Here is an 11,928-nt window from a genome sequence, read left to right as displayed (position 1 = left end):
AGACTCAAGACGTAGCTGATATTCCACCGTGGTTTATTATCAACGTCGTCTCACGCTCATATGGGCATCTCGCAACTCACACCGCTAACAACAACTGCGTTACCAAAAAGAAAATAAAAGCAGTAGAAACGGCTTACACGCATACATGCGCTCACAGCTCGCGCTTCACATGTCGACTGACCACAATGAGAGCGGAAGTCACAGAGTACATACTATTTTAAAGGCGCAGTACCTTATTCTACTTGTTACAGATTCCCCCCTGTCAAATAAAGGCTGACCACAGCCGTACACAACCAGGAAACCTTACTGTTTCACTTAACAACCATACATACATGCCACAGTTGAAAAGCTGTTACAGGGTGAGAAAAACAAAAATAAAGCACAACCAATACAGTAACACAAAATCCGTAAGTTGCACTTAAGTTTGACAAAACAGAACAACTGTGCGCAACACCCACATATGGAATACATTGTTTCTTTTCTTTTTTTTTTTTTAAACATCAAACCTTGAACATTTGTCAATAAACAACAAGTGACAAACAAAATCCTTGTTTCATCTCCCCTTACTTAAATTCAATCTTGCCTGTATGATATGGGTTAGTCCACCTATTAACTGACCAGTCAGAAGTAATTCTGGGGTTCTGTCTCGGTCTCAAGTTATAACGGTCAGTACCCTGGAATGGGTCATTTGTGTCAAATCTGTGAGTGTTAAAGTCACGTCTCATATCGGAGTTCTCTGTGTCTGTAAAAACAGCACCGTCAAGTGTCTGTTCAGGTAAGGCTTCTGAGGAAACGTCATGGGGCAGTTCAGTCAACCAGACTCCAGCAACACTTAAGGCAGTGTCGTCAGATTCTCCAGGCCCATTTTGAACAAAGGCATCCTCGTCCCATGATTGTCCATTGTCACAATTATCAGGGAGTTTTTGTTTGGACGAAGCAGTATCCCACGAGTGAAAAGGCTGAAGGTTCACAACATGAAACACCCCAACATCCTCACCAGTATCGACTTTTTCCAGCCTGTAGTTAACGTCAGACAGTACTTTTGAGATTCTGTATGGACCCGAGTATATTGGAGCCAGCTTGGCTGTGAAGTTTTCTGCTGCATTAGACTTTGGGTGTGTTTTCACTCTAACCAGATCATCCACAACATAAGAAACTGAACGTCGTTTCTGGTCATAGTATCGTTTCCTACGTTTATGACCTTCCTCTAGAGCTACTCTGGCGTGATCATGAGCGTCCTGTAAAGAAGCTCTCAAAACCTCCGGGTATGTTACATCCGGGTCATCAATTCCCTCAACATTTGGCTGTGTGATCAAATCAATTGGAGTTTCAAGTTCACGGCCATACAACATCATTGACGGTGACAGGCCTGTACTCTCATGGGGTGCAGTACGAAGAGCGAAACATATTTGAGGTATGTATCTGTCCCATGAAGTGTGTTTGTCCCCCACATATGCACGAATTGCCGTCTTCAAGGTACGGTTCACCCTTTCAGTAGCGTTTGTCTGGGGGTGATATGCCGTAGTCAACCTGTGTTTCCAGGCAAACAGTTGGCTTTGGTGCTCTACTCCTAGGCACAGACTCAAAAGGGAAAGTCAGGTCAGTCATATCTGTCATACCATGTGTGGCCATTGTATTCAATGTAGGCAATATTAGATCAGCTTGGTATGCAGTAAATACGGTTAAACAGTAAATTATGCAGTTCTCAACAAAGGTCAACAACCGTCAACACTTTCACATTATGACGACAATGAAGGAAGCAAAATAGTTGTAATTATATTTGCACACTTCAACCTCAGAGCATAAAAAAAAAATAAAATAAGAATCAACTGTAGAAATGACACAGTTTAAATCAGACACATAGCCCTGTAACAGACTTTCTCACACTTTTTCCCACTAAAACATCATGTGAGCTTTCATGGCAAACCTGTTGAACAGTTCTGATGACGCTGTGAACACGTAACTTCAGTTCGAATCCCGGTAAGATTCAGATGAATCAGTCAATCGCGATACAAAATATACAGTCACTTGCACGGTCTTTGTCCAAACCTTCAATGGTCTATGGTCCAAGCCAGAACAAGTTTTTTTTTTTTTTTTTTCAGTTGAAACTCCTGAACGGTTTTATTGAGTCGCTGGGGAGGTGAATGACTCCTTTCACGATCCGAAACAAATCACCCGTGACATAATGAATCTCACGTGTCCGTTCACAAAATATCCGCGTGCTTCTCGGAGCTTTGGCGTGGGCAAAAATGTCCGTAAATCCACAACGAAAAATAAAATCCTCGCTCGACGATTCCAAAGGTCCGATCCGAGGCCAGAGAATAAATGTTCGGGCGCCACTTGTAACGCTTTTACTTAGAATGAACCGGATAGCTCACCTAAACGGTTGTAGACAGGTGTAACGTTAAGCAAAGACTCAAGACGTAGCTGATATTCCACCGTGGTTTATTATCAACGTCGTCTCACGCTCATATGGGCATCTCGCAACTCACACCGCTAACAACAACTGCGTTACCAAAAAGAAAATAAAAGCAGTAGAAACGGCTTACACGCATACATGCGCTCACAGCTCGCGCTTCACATGTCGACTGACCACAATGAGAGCGGAAGTCACAGAGTACATACTATTTTAAAGGCGCAGTACCTTATTCTACTTGTTACAAAGTGCTTCTGGACCAGTGTTGTTTACATCTTGTGAAATGGTCTATAGATCTACATGTTGAGCCACTTGTGATCGACTAGTTTTACCGCAAATTTATTTAAACATCCTGTAATCTAGAGTGAGACAGACAGATGTTAAGCTCAACCGCGAAGGCAGAGCTGACTGCACCTGCAACTCTCCAAACGGACGAGGCTTTTATACTTGATGCGCTTGCTGTTGTGCTATTCTGTGAAACGACATGGGGCCACTTGGAGTAATTCTCCTCTAAACCGCTAGGAATCATCAATGAAGAAGTAGCTTGCCGTTTATTAGTAGTTTATGAATTGCTTATTCATAAAAGAGTAATTGCAGTAGTACGGGTTTATTGTAGCCTACTTTCACTGCATGTAAACTAGTTAAACAACTGAAGCCTTATTGAAGAGTGTTTAAACCTTAATTTCATCAGCAGGGCTTACTTCTGCTATTGTAGGCTTATTTTGTAAATGTAACCAATTACTTTAGACAAGTGCAAACTGGGTGCTTAATGCAAATGTGTTCCTATTCACAAAATGGTCACCCATCAATGCAAATGTCTCTGTGTACAGAAGGCTCATAAACATGCTGGTGATCATAACCAGTTCGGCCAGATTCGGCTCCAAGTCGTTAATCTTCGGATGTGGCGCGGCGTGCAATGTTATAAAAAGTGTCGTGCATACTGACTGCATTGACATCATGGATGGAGAGAAAGCACTGACACCTGCAGGATTTCATCTGACGGTACTTTTTAGTTTACATTACAAAGTTAAATAAGTTGTGTTCTGTGAGAGCAACAGTACCACATAATGAGTGTGGTCTATATATCTACAGATGTTTTTTTAAATCTAAACTTAAAAAAGTGATGAAATTGTCAGACATCCATTAGTGCATGCAAGGGAAACAACTGGAAATACAGAACTGGTTGTTTTCTCCATACTCGACAACGACGGAATCCGACGGCGAACATGGTCGAAGGTATAATACATGTATTACATTGTATGAAACACAGCTGAGGGTGACGCTAACACACAGCAGACAAACGACTAGCAGTGAGAGTTGGTAGCTCTGATCTTCCGATACCGGTCTGTTGACGATCCCACGGCATGTTTCATGTTTCCATGTCATGTATTTGTACTCATTGTAAAGTGACCTTGAGTTATCCGAGGCCCCGTTTACACGAAGGGAAAACTCAGATATTTCCCTGCCTTTCGTTTACACGGAAACCCTGTTTTTAGCACAGAAAACGATTATTTCTAAAAACTCTGGCCAAAGTGGAGATTTCTGAAAACACCGGTTATGTGTTGTCGTGTGAACTGGGAGAAACGGCGTTTTAGATTCTCTCTTGTCGATTCTGAGGATTCTGATTGGCTTGCATGGTTTTATCCTTAACCCCTACACTGCCGCCAATAGGTTTGGCATATTTATGATGGCCCTCGAAGGCGTATTTATGCGGTTGTGTGAACGATGTTATTTTTGAAAACATAGTAAAATATTCGAAATTCGAAAATATTCATTTTGCTAATTACCCGGCTTTGTGTAAACGTGGCCTGAAAGGCACTATATAAAATAAACATATTATTATTATTATTATTACAATAGTGATGCATTGCCTCTGGCAAGCTCCACTATAACAGAGTTTGAAGAAAGTTTTGATCTTTTGTATTAAAGTATTTTCATTTGAAAGTTCTAGGCTTGAGGTTGAGCAAAAAATGGGGAAATCACCCAAACAACATGTGCCAGGAAAACCACACAAAAATTGTGACAGGTTGAAGAGAGAGAGAGAGAGAGAGAGAGAGAGAGAGAGAGAGAGAGAGAATACCTCTTCCTTCCTCTTTTTTCTTGTTTAATTAAAGCAAAAAGGGCACATTGCTGCCATTTTTGTAAGGCTTAAATTAATACTTACAAGGTTACATGGGTCAAAAACACAGAAAACAATAACTAATCCTTTTTAGCAAGTAAAAATCTGAAGCATGATATATAAAAGGGCACAGCTAAATTGACACAGCTGTGACATTTATTACAATGGGTTTACATTAAAAAAAATTAAAAATCTGATTATGTAGTTTCTACAATTTTTTTCCGGAGATTCAATGTGAAAGTATTAAACTATTGTCACGTAGGGCTAGGAATGAAGTGCAGAGAGAATCCATGTGCAGAACTTCTTTAATAAAATACAAACATGTAACTTAACCAGAAACTCAAGGCAGGAACACCAAACAGCGAGACAGTACCATCAACGACTGACAAGGAACAACTAAACTACAGGGGTATAAATACAGGGGAAAACTAGCTAGACAAGATAACAAGGGGGTGTGGTTAACAAGAAACACCTGGGGAGACTAATCAAACTAATGGGGAACTGAAAACATGAGAGGAGACAGGGGAACACAGACTTGAATTATGACAACTATATAACTAGAAAAATAAAATAATAGGTGCAATTAATTACAGATTAATTTGTTTTTTTTAATTTATGTTATTTTAATCAATTGACAGGACAAATAACTAATTATTATACTGTTTAATTTTCACTCTTGGTACAACAAACTGTACTTCTAGAATTATTGAGCCAGTCCTTGCTTATAGAGCCTTTTTTTTTTTTTTCTCATATGATAACAGTTACCAACAAGAACAAATTCTTATTGCCAACGTATTTAGCACATAAAATTATTGGTATCCCTACCCCTAATTTATCAGATATCATAATAGATCAAATAAGAACTCAGCCACCCACTTTACAAATGTTTTATCCCCCTGACTTCTGTATAGAAAGGTTACCGATGTGTAGAAAGGCCAGGTATAGTAAGTAAGAGTTTTATTCCTGTATCTATCAGAAATCGCCCATTGATGCATTACATAGTGTACATCACATATCTAAATCAGACTGAAACTATTTTGGGTAAAACTTTAGGATATCTTTCTGTCATTAATGAATAACTACACATGAACAAATGAGTGACACAATATTAACATTCAGTTAAAAAAAAAAAAAAAATCATCCAGCTCAGTTCAGTTCTTGTATAGTAGCATTAATAAAGTTGAATGTTTAAATTTAAGTGTCACCAACTAAGCAAGCCAGCAACAGATGAAAAAAATGGTTTTACTCATGCTAGAAATGTGGCTTTCAAATGAAAGATTTCTATCTTTCACTTGAAAGCCACATTTCTCTGGGCCTCTGCTTTGTGATTTTTCACTGCATGAGATAATGGATGTGTGGCATGTGAGCGTGACAACAGTGTCTATTGCGTGAGTTGGCAGCCCTGCAGATGTTGGTTGTGTAGTATCAGCTTGCTCACTCCTTGCTCAACCTCAACCCAAGACATTTCAAATAAAACTACAGATCTTTCTTCATACGAAGGATTAGGCAGGAGAAAACAACTTTTATCAAACTCATTGGCTCCATTTACACTGCAGGTCTTGATGCCCAAATTCGATTTTCTAACTTTATCCGATTTTTTTGACGACTCGCCTATCATCTTTTAAAAATGATCTGTATCCAATTTTTTGCATTTACACTATACACAGCTGAAACTACCAAATGTAGACGTTCTAACCGAAAAAGGAAGTAAAAAAGCATGAAATGCAATAAATGCAGATAAATTGGGATAAATAGATAAATAAATTGCGAATAAAATTATCCAGTGTTTTGCTTTCCACAATATTTTGAGAAATAAGCAAAACATTGGTCTCATACGGCAGAGAAAAAAGATGAGAGCACAAATCCCCATATCTCGTGAAATGTCTTTAAGGATTTATTTCTGTAACAACCCTGCATTTTTGCCTGCACTGTCTCTTCACCCCAAACACTCAAAAGACATGAAACCTTTGCATTGCTCCTCTGTGTGTATCCTTCGTCCACCTACAAGAAGTCATGTGATCTCAAGTTGGTGGTGTCCATCTGAGTTGACGTCATTTTTTTAATGACGTACCACTCACATTTACTGGGGAATCCAATTTGTCTGCTTTAGGGTTGGGTATCGAGAATCGAGTATGGATTGGAACCGGGACTAGCTTTTCGTTTTTCCCGGAATCGTTCAAAAGTTAAAATTTCAATTCCTAGTTTTGATATTCACAGTCCGCCGAGCGGAAGAAGAAACCGCTGAACAACACCAACGAAGAAGCGTCTACTGGAAGTGTTGGCATAACCACGCGAGTCGAACATGAGTACCTTACGTCGGCGATCCAAAGTGTGGCTTCACTTTTCTAAAAATAACGAAATCTCGGCAAAATGCAAAATTTGTGACAAAAGGAGTATTTTTACAGAAGGAGTATTTCCTTCAGAAAGGATTATTTCCTTCAGAAAGGCCGTTGGTTTGCAAGGTTAGCTAAACTTTTTCGCCTCTTAAAAGAATCGGAATCGAGAATCGTTAGGAACCGGAATCGAAACAAGGAATCGCAATCGAAATCAGAATCGTTCAAATTCAAACGATACCCAACCCTAGTCTGCTTACAGTGCACACGCAAATGCACGGATCCGATTCATATCTGATTTATTACCACATATGAATGAGGCCTGAATCCGATCTGAGAAAATCGGAATCCATGCGTTTTTTTTCCTGCTTACACGTTCACCGGTCCTATCCGGAAAAATTGTATTTTGGTCACTTGAACCATGCAGTGTAAATGGGGCCTTTCATTAATGTTCCATCCTACATATTATTAGTGGTGCTTGTCATAGGTAAAATACCACTATTATAATCCACCATACTTTTTTCTTCTTCTTCAGCCACAAATTTCTACACGGTATGTGCCATGGACATGAGGTGTCAAATCGAGCGGCTCCTTCAGGGGAACGTGTATTGTGACTTTTATAAGCAATTGGGCCAGTGGCGTAGCATCTGGGTATGCAGGATATGTATGTGCAAATGAGCCTAGTCCGAGCCAACTTGGGGCTACACCAGAACTACGCCATTATTTTTTTAATGATGCTGCACTGTGTAAACGCTGCATCGCTGTGCCAAATTAAAAATGAAAACAGAATGAGAGGTTACGGTTGCATAAGCGGAGCTCATTTCCAAAACTGAAGCTAATAAAAAAATAGGTAACACTTTCTTTTCTTGAAGGGGTGTGCATAAGACTGACATGTCACCTTCATAATCATGACATTACACATGTCTTGAATATGAAGTAGGGTTTATGCATGTTTACGGCAACTGTCATTGTCAGTGTCTTTCGCTCAATAATGACATTTTGAATGCAAATATGACATTGTTTAAGATATTTTAGACTTTATAATTTGCAAAAGAGGACCTACTTATTATTTACCCAGTCCTAAAACATCTTTTTTTTTGTCGGAGATGTGAGTGAAATTTTAAACCCTGTTAATTTTAGTTAATTATCTTCCTTTCCTTTTTTTTCCACAAACTATGTCAATCTTTTCAACTTGCCTTCCCATTTAGTCCTCCTGTGTCTGCTGGTGCTTTAAGCTGAATCTCTATACTTAAATTCATTAAATAGTCTTGAATTTGAATTCAGCATGTTTTTACTGAAACATTATATAAAATTTCAAGTTTCACTTAATTCTGTAATACATTTGTAGTTTACAATTAGTCACATTTCCAAATATTTTCTAATGTTTATATGATGCCAGAACAGCCCCTCCTCTACTTACTTTCAAGTCTTTAAAAAAAACAACCTGTTTTAGCCTATTTAAAATATGATATTGATAGTGTATATAAATTATTATCTTCGGTTGGTTTTATTAATTTATATCTGATTTCTTATTTCTGTTTTGGTTCTCCCGTTTTATGATTACTCTTAGCTATGTTGCTATTATTTTGATTTAATTTTATAATGCATGTTTTATTTTGTTTTATTTTATAATGCATTTCACTTTAATGTTGTTCTTCTGTAAAGCACTTTGGTTTGTTGTAAATGTGCTATATAAATAAAATTGAACTTGATTATCAATCAGAGTAATGTTTCATTGTTTCGTACTGTAGTATTGCGCTGTTTTTGTCTGTCACCACAAAATGCCATTTTCTTCTGAATGTGATATTTCCTGTTCAGTTTTGGGGGCATAAATACATTTGCTTGTATTTCGTATTGTATTACAATCTGCCCATCGGCTTGCCTTACTCGGCTTTGTTTAAGCACTACCACCTGGACCACCATCGATATTTGGGTGGAGATGGCGTGGACGTTGACATCCCCACTGACTTCGAGGGCCGGTTCTTTTGTACCCATTTGCTTAAGCTCATCTGGATAATGTTCCAGCCGATACCCCAAACCCATCAACCCCAAACCCATCAGTCACCTCGGGATCATGAAGAGATCATCATCACAATGACCATACAGCTCGCGTTCAACCCTCCTCTACTGGTTCTGTGGTGCCAAGCCCTTAGTCTACATGATGATGGACTCTTTGTTAGGAATGGTTCTCCATCCCATCCCATCTCACTTCATCGCAGAGCATTACACGTTCCTCAAAGGCCATGAGACCTACTCATTCTACGGATCCTTCAACCTGCTGATGTTCAACGTCAGGTATCACAAGGAGCACCATGACTTTCCTAACATTCCAGGATGCCGACTACCTTGTATCTCCAAGTTCCTCCAGTTTCAGCTGACCGTTAACGTGGTGGCTGTCATTGTAGTGTTCACAGGAGCCTGTATTACACAGATCCGAGTACTGCTCCGTCTTTTTTCTGTCTATCTTTCTTGTACCACTTCATTATATCCCTTGAACTTTTTTGCTTTTTGTACACAGGACTCCACTCTCAATGCTGTGGATGAATTTAATCACGGACACGTTTGCAATCACTAGCTCAAGCGACGGAGCCTCCCAATGAGGCTTTAATGTTGCGCAAACCATACGGCCGCAACAAGCCCCTTATTTTCCACACTATGATGAAGAACATCCTTTGACATGCTGTATATCAGCTAACCATCATCTTCACACTGCTCCCAGACAGCAAACTGACATTGAATCAACGTGGAAACAACGTCTCTCATGACATTGAAACAACGTTGATTTGCTCATCGAATTAACGTTGAACCAACGTCAGACGGGGCATTCTTCAAAGCTAAATGAAATCGAAAATTGGTTTGCTTTCATAACGTTGAAACAACGTTGATTTCAAGTTGATTTTCCGTTAGTTTTGAAAGAATGACGCATCTGACGTTGGTTCAACGTTAATTCGATGAGCAAAACAATGTCAGATCAACGTTGTTTCGATGTCATATTTCCACGTTGATTCAATGTCAGTTTGCTATCTGGGCTGTTTGCTGGTGAGCATCATCTCAAAATATTTAGAGCATCCAATTGGAGGAAACCAGCTAATATATCTCTGACTTAACCTTTCTCACAGGTGAGCAGATATTCGATATTGATAGCGAAAGGAATGCTCCTGCTCCTCCATTAGAGCACACCATCGTCTTTAACACCTTCGTGATGATGCAGCTCTTCAACAAAATGAACGCTCGAAAGATCCACGGTGAGAGGAAGCAGACCACATCATACCGTGTTCCAGTTGAGCCACAACAACGCCTTGCTGTAACACTAAGGTAAGTAAAATACACTATATTTTACCAAATTGTCACAAGAAGCTGTCTTAAGTGGCTTATATGCCAAGAAAGTCTGTGTAAAAGCACTTTTTTATCCATAGTTAAATGCAAATATTGTTATTGCGTTTTTCCTGTTATTAGGTGAATGCCTCAAACACAATTATAGATATATATAAATATGAAAATTATATTATTAAGGTACATATTAAATGGCAATTCCATCTGGGGGCACAAATGATGATGACATTATACAAGAAAAATATGTTAAGTAGTTTATTTCATAGTAACTGATTTAAAATTGCTCAACACAACATTTTTCCATTAACCTTATAAAAGACACACATGTACATCAACATAGCCTTTACAAAAACAAAACAAACAATAATAAAAAACAGTTGTAGACAGTAGTTCATAGTTTGTAACAAACTTGGAAATTATATATGAACCGTATACTGCAAAATTAAAAAAAGACAGTAGTTTAGTTTGTATCAAACGAAATTATATATGAACAGTGTGCTGCAAAATAAGTCACATGATGCTGTAATATTTGGTTGTGCACATGGGAGAAACTGGGTGTAAACCCTCAAAACATTTTAAACATCAATGAAATATTGAGATAAGATTAAACTACTCAAACATGTAGTAATGTGAAATATTGAGATAAGAATGTGTAATGTGTAACTAAACATGTAATTATGTGAAATATTGAGATAATATTCAGAACAAAGTGTTTGTGTCTGCTTAGGTGTCTGTCTGTGTGAGTCGTCTGGATGCGTCTACATGTGCGTGCACCTCTGTGTGTGTGCTGTGCACCTCTGTGTGTGTGCCTGTGTGTGTCTGTGCGTGTATATATATTATATATGTATGTGTGTGTGTGTGTGTCTTTGTCAGAACTTAATTTCCCCAGCTATACTGTGATGGTGTAGCTGAAAAATTAGGATGATTTGGCAGCCTGTGTATATGATTAAGCATGTAGTTGTGAGGTTCCATGTGGTATTGAGGTAGCCTGACTTTGTCAAACTCATATTCAAGAGAGAATATGAGTCTGAAACTCCTCCGTTTGGCTTTGATTATGAGGCGTGTCGTAACCGAACCAGGAAAAAAAAAACAACCTCTGCACTCAATTGGATAGTCGGTAGACCTACAACCAATCAGAGCAACACAGTAAGTCAACTCCTTTGCATAGCGCAGTTTTCAAAAACACAGAACGTAGCCTAACTTTATTTATTTTAGAAGTTAAATAACGATTGTTGCTTCTGTTACTTACTCCTCCATGAGTGCCACCAAAGGAGAAACCACAACGACCACAGGCTTTTCATTACGTCCCATCTTCTTAACGACCGTCAGAGCCAGCTGATAAGTTACACTTTTCCCGAATCATGTAGGAAGGACGCCAAAAATATCTTTCCGATCGACAAATGCCTTGATTGCAGTTCTCTGTTCCTCTATTAAAATTAATGCGCTGTCGATTTATTTTACAACAGACGCGACAGCGGAATCTATCTCAATTCTCCAGCTGCAGTCATCTTTGACAAGCGCTCTTTGGCTACGTTCACACTGCAGGGCTTAATGCTCAATTCCGATTTTTTGAAAAAATGCGATTTTTTTTTGCAAGGCCGTTCACATTTCCAATTAAATGCGACCTTTTGTGATCTCCTGTGTGAACACGAAATGACCCAGAAGTGACCCGCATGCGCAGAAGAGTAATCAACGGTCCAAGACGTCACTTGTTGTTTGCAGAATAG

At 38.9% G+C, this 11,928-nt stretch overlaps 1 pseudogene; it reads left to right on the top strand.

Annotated features, from left to right (window-relative positions):
* Nucleotides 1-1,416: 1,416 nt before the first annotated feature.
* LOC120489209 (sphingolipid delta(4)-desaturase DES1-like) lies at nucleotides 1,417-10,944 on the top strand (annotated as a pseudogene).
* Nucleotides 10,945-11,928: the final 984 nt, after the last annotated feature.

This window comes from Pimephales promelas, chromosome 24 (genome assembly GCF_988280905.1).
Source record: "Pimephales promelas chromosome 24, fPimPro1.hap1.1, whole genome shotgun sequence".
NCBI lineage: Eukaryota > Metazoa > Chordata > Actinopteri > Cypriniformes > Leuciscidae > Pimephales > Pimephales promelas.
Note: the sequence above shows the minus strand (reverse complement) of the source record. Positions and strands in the feature narration are given on the sequence as shown.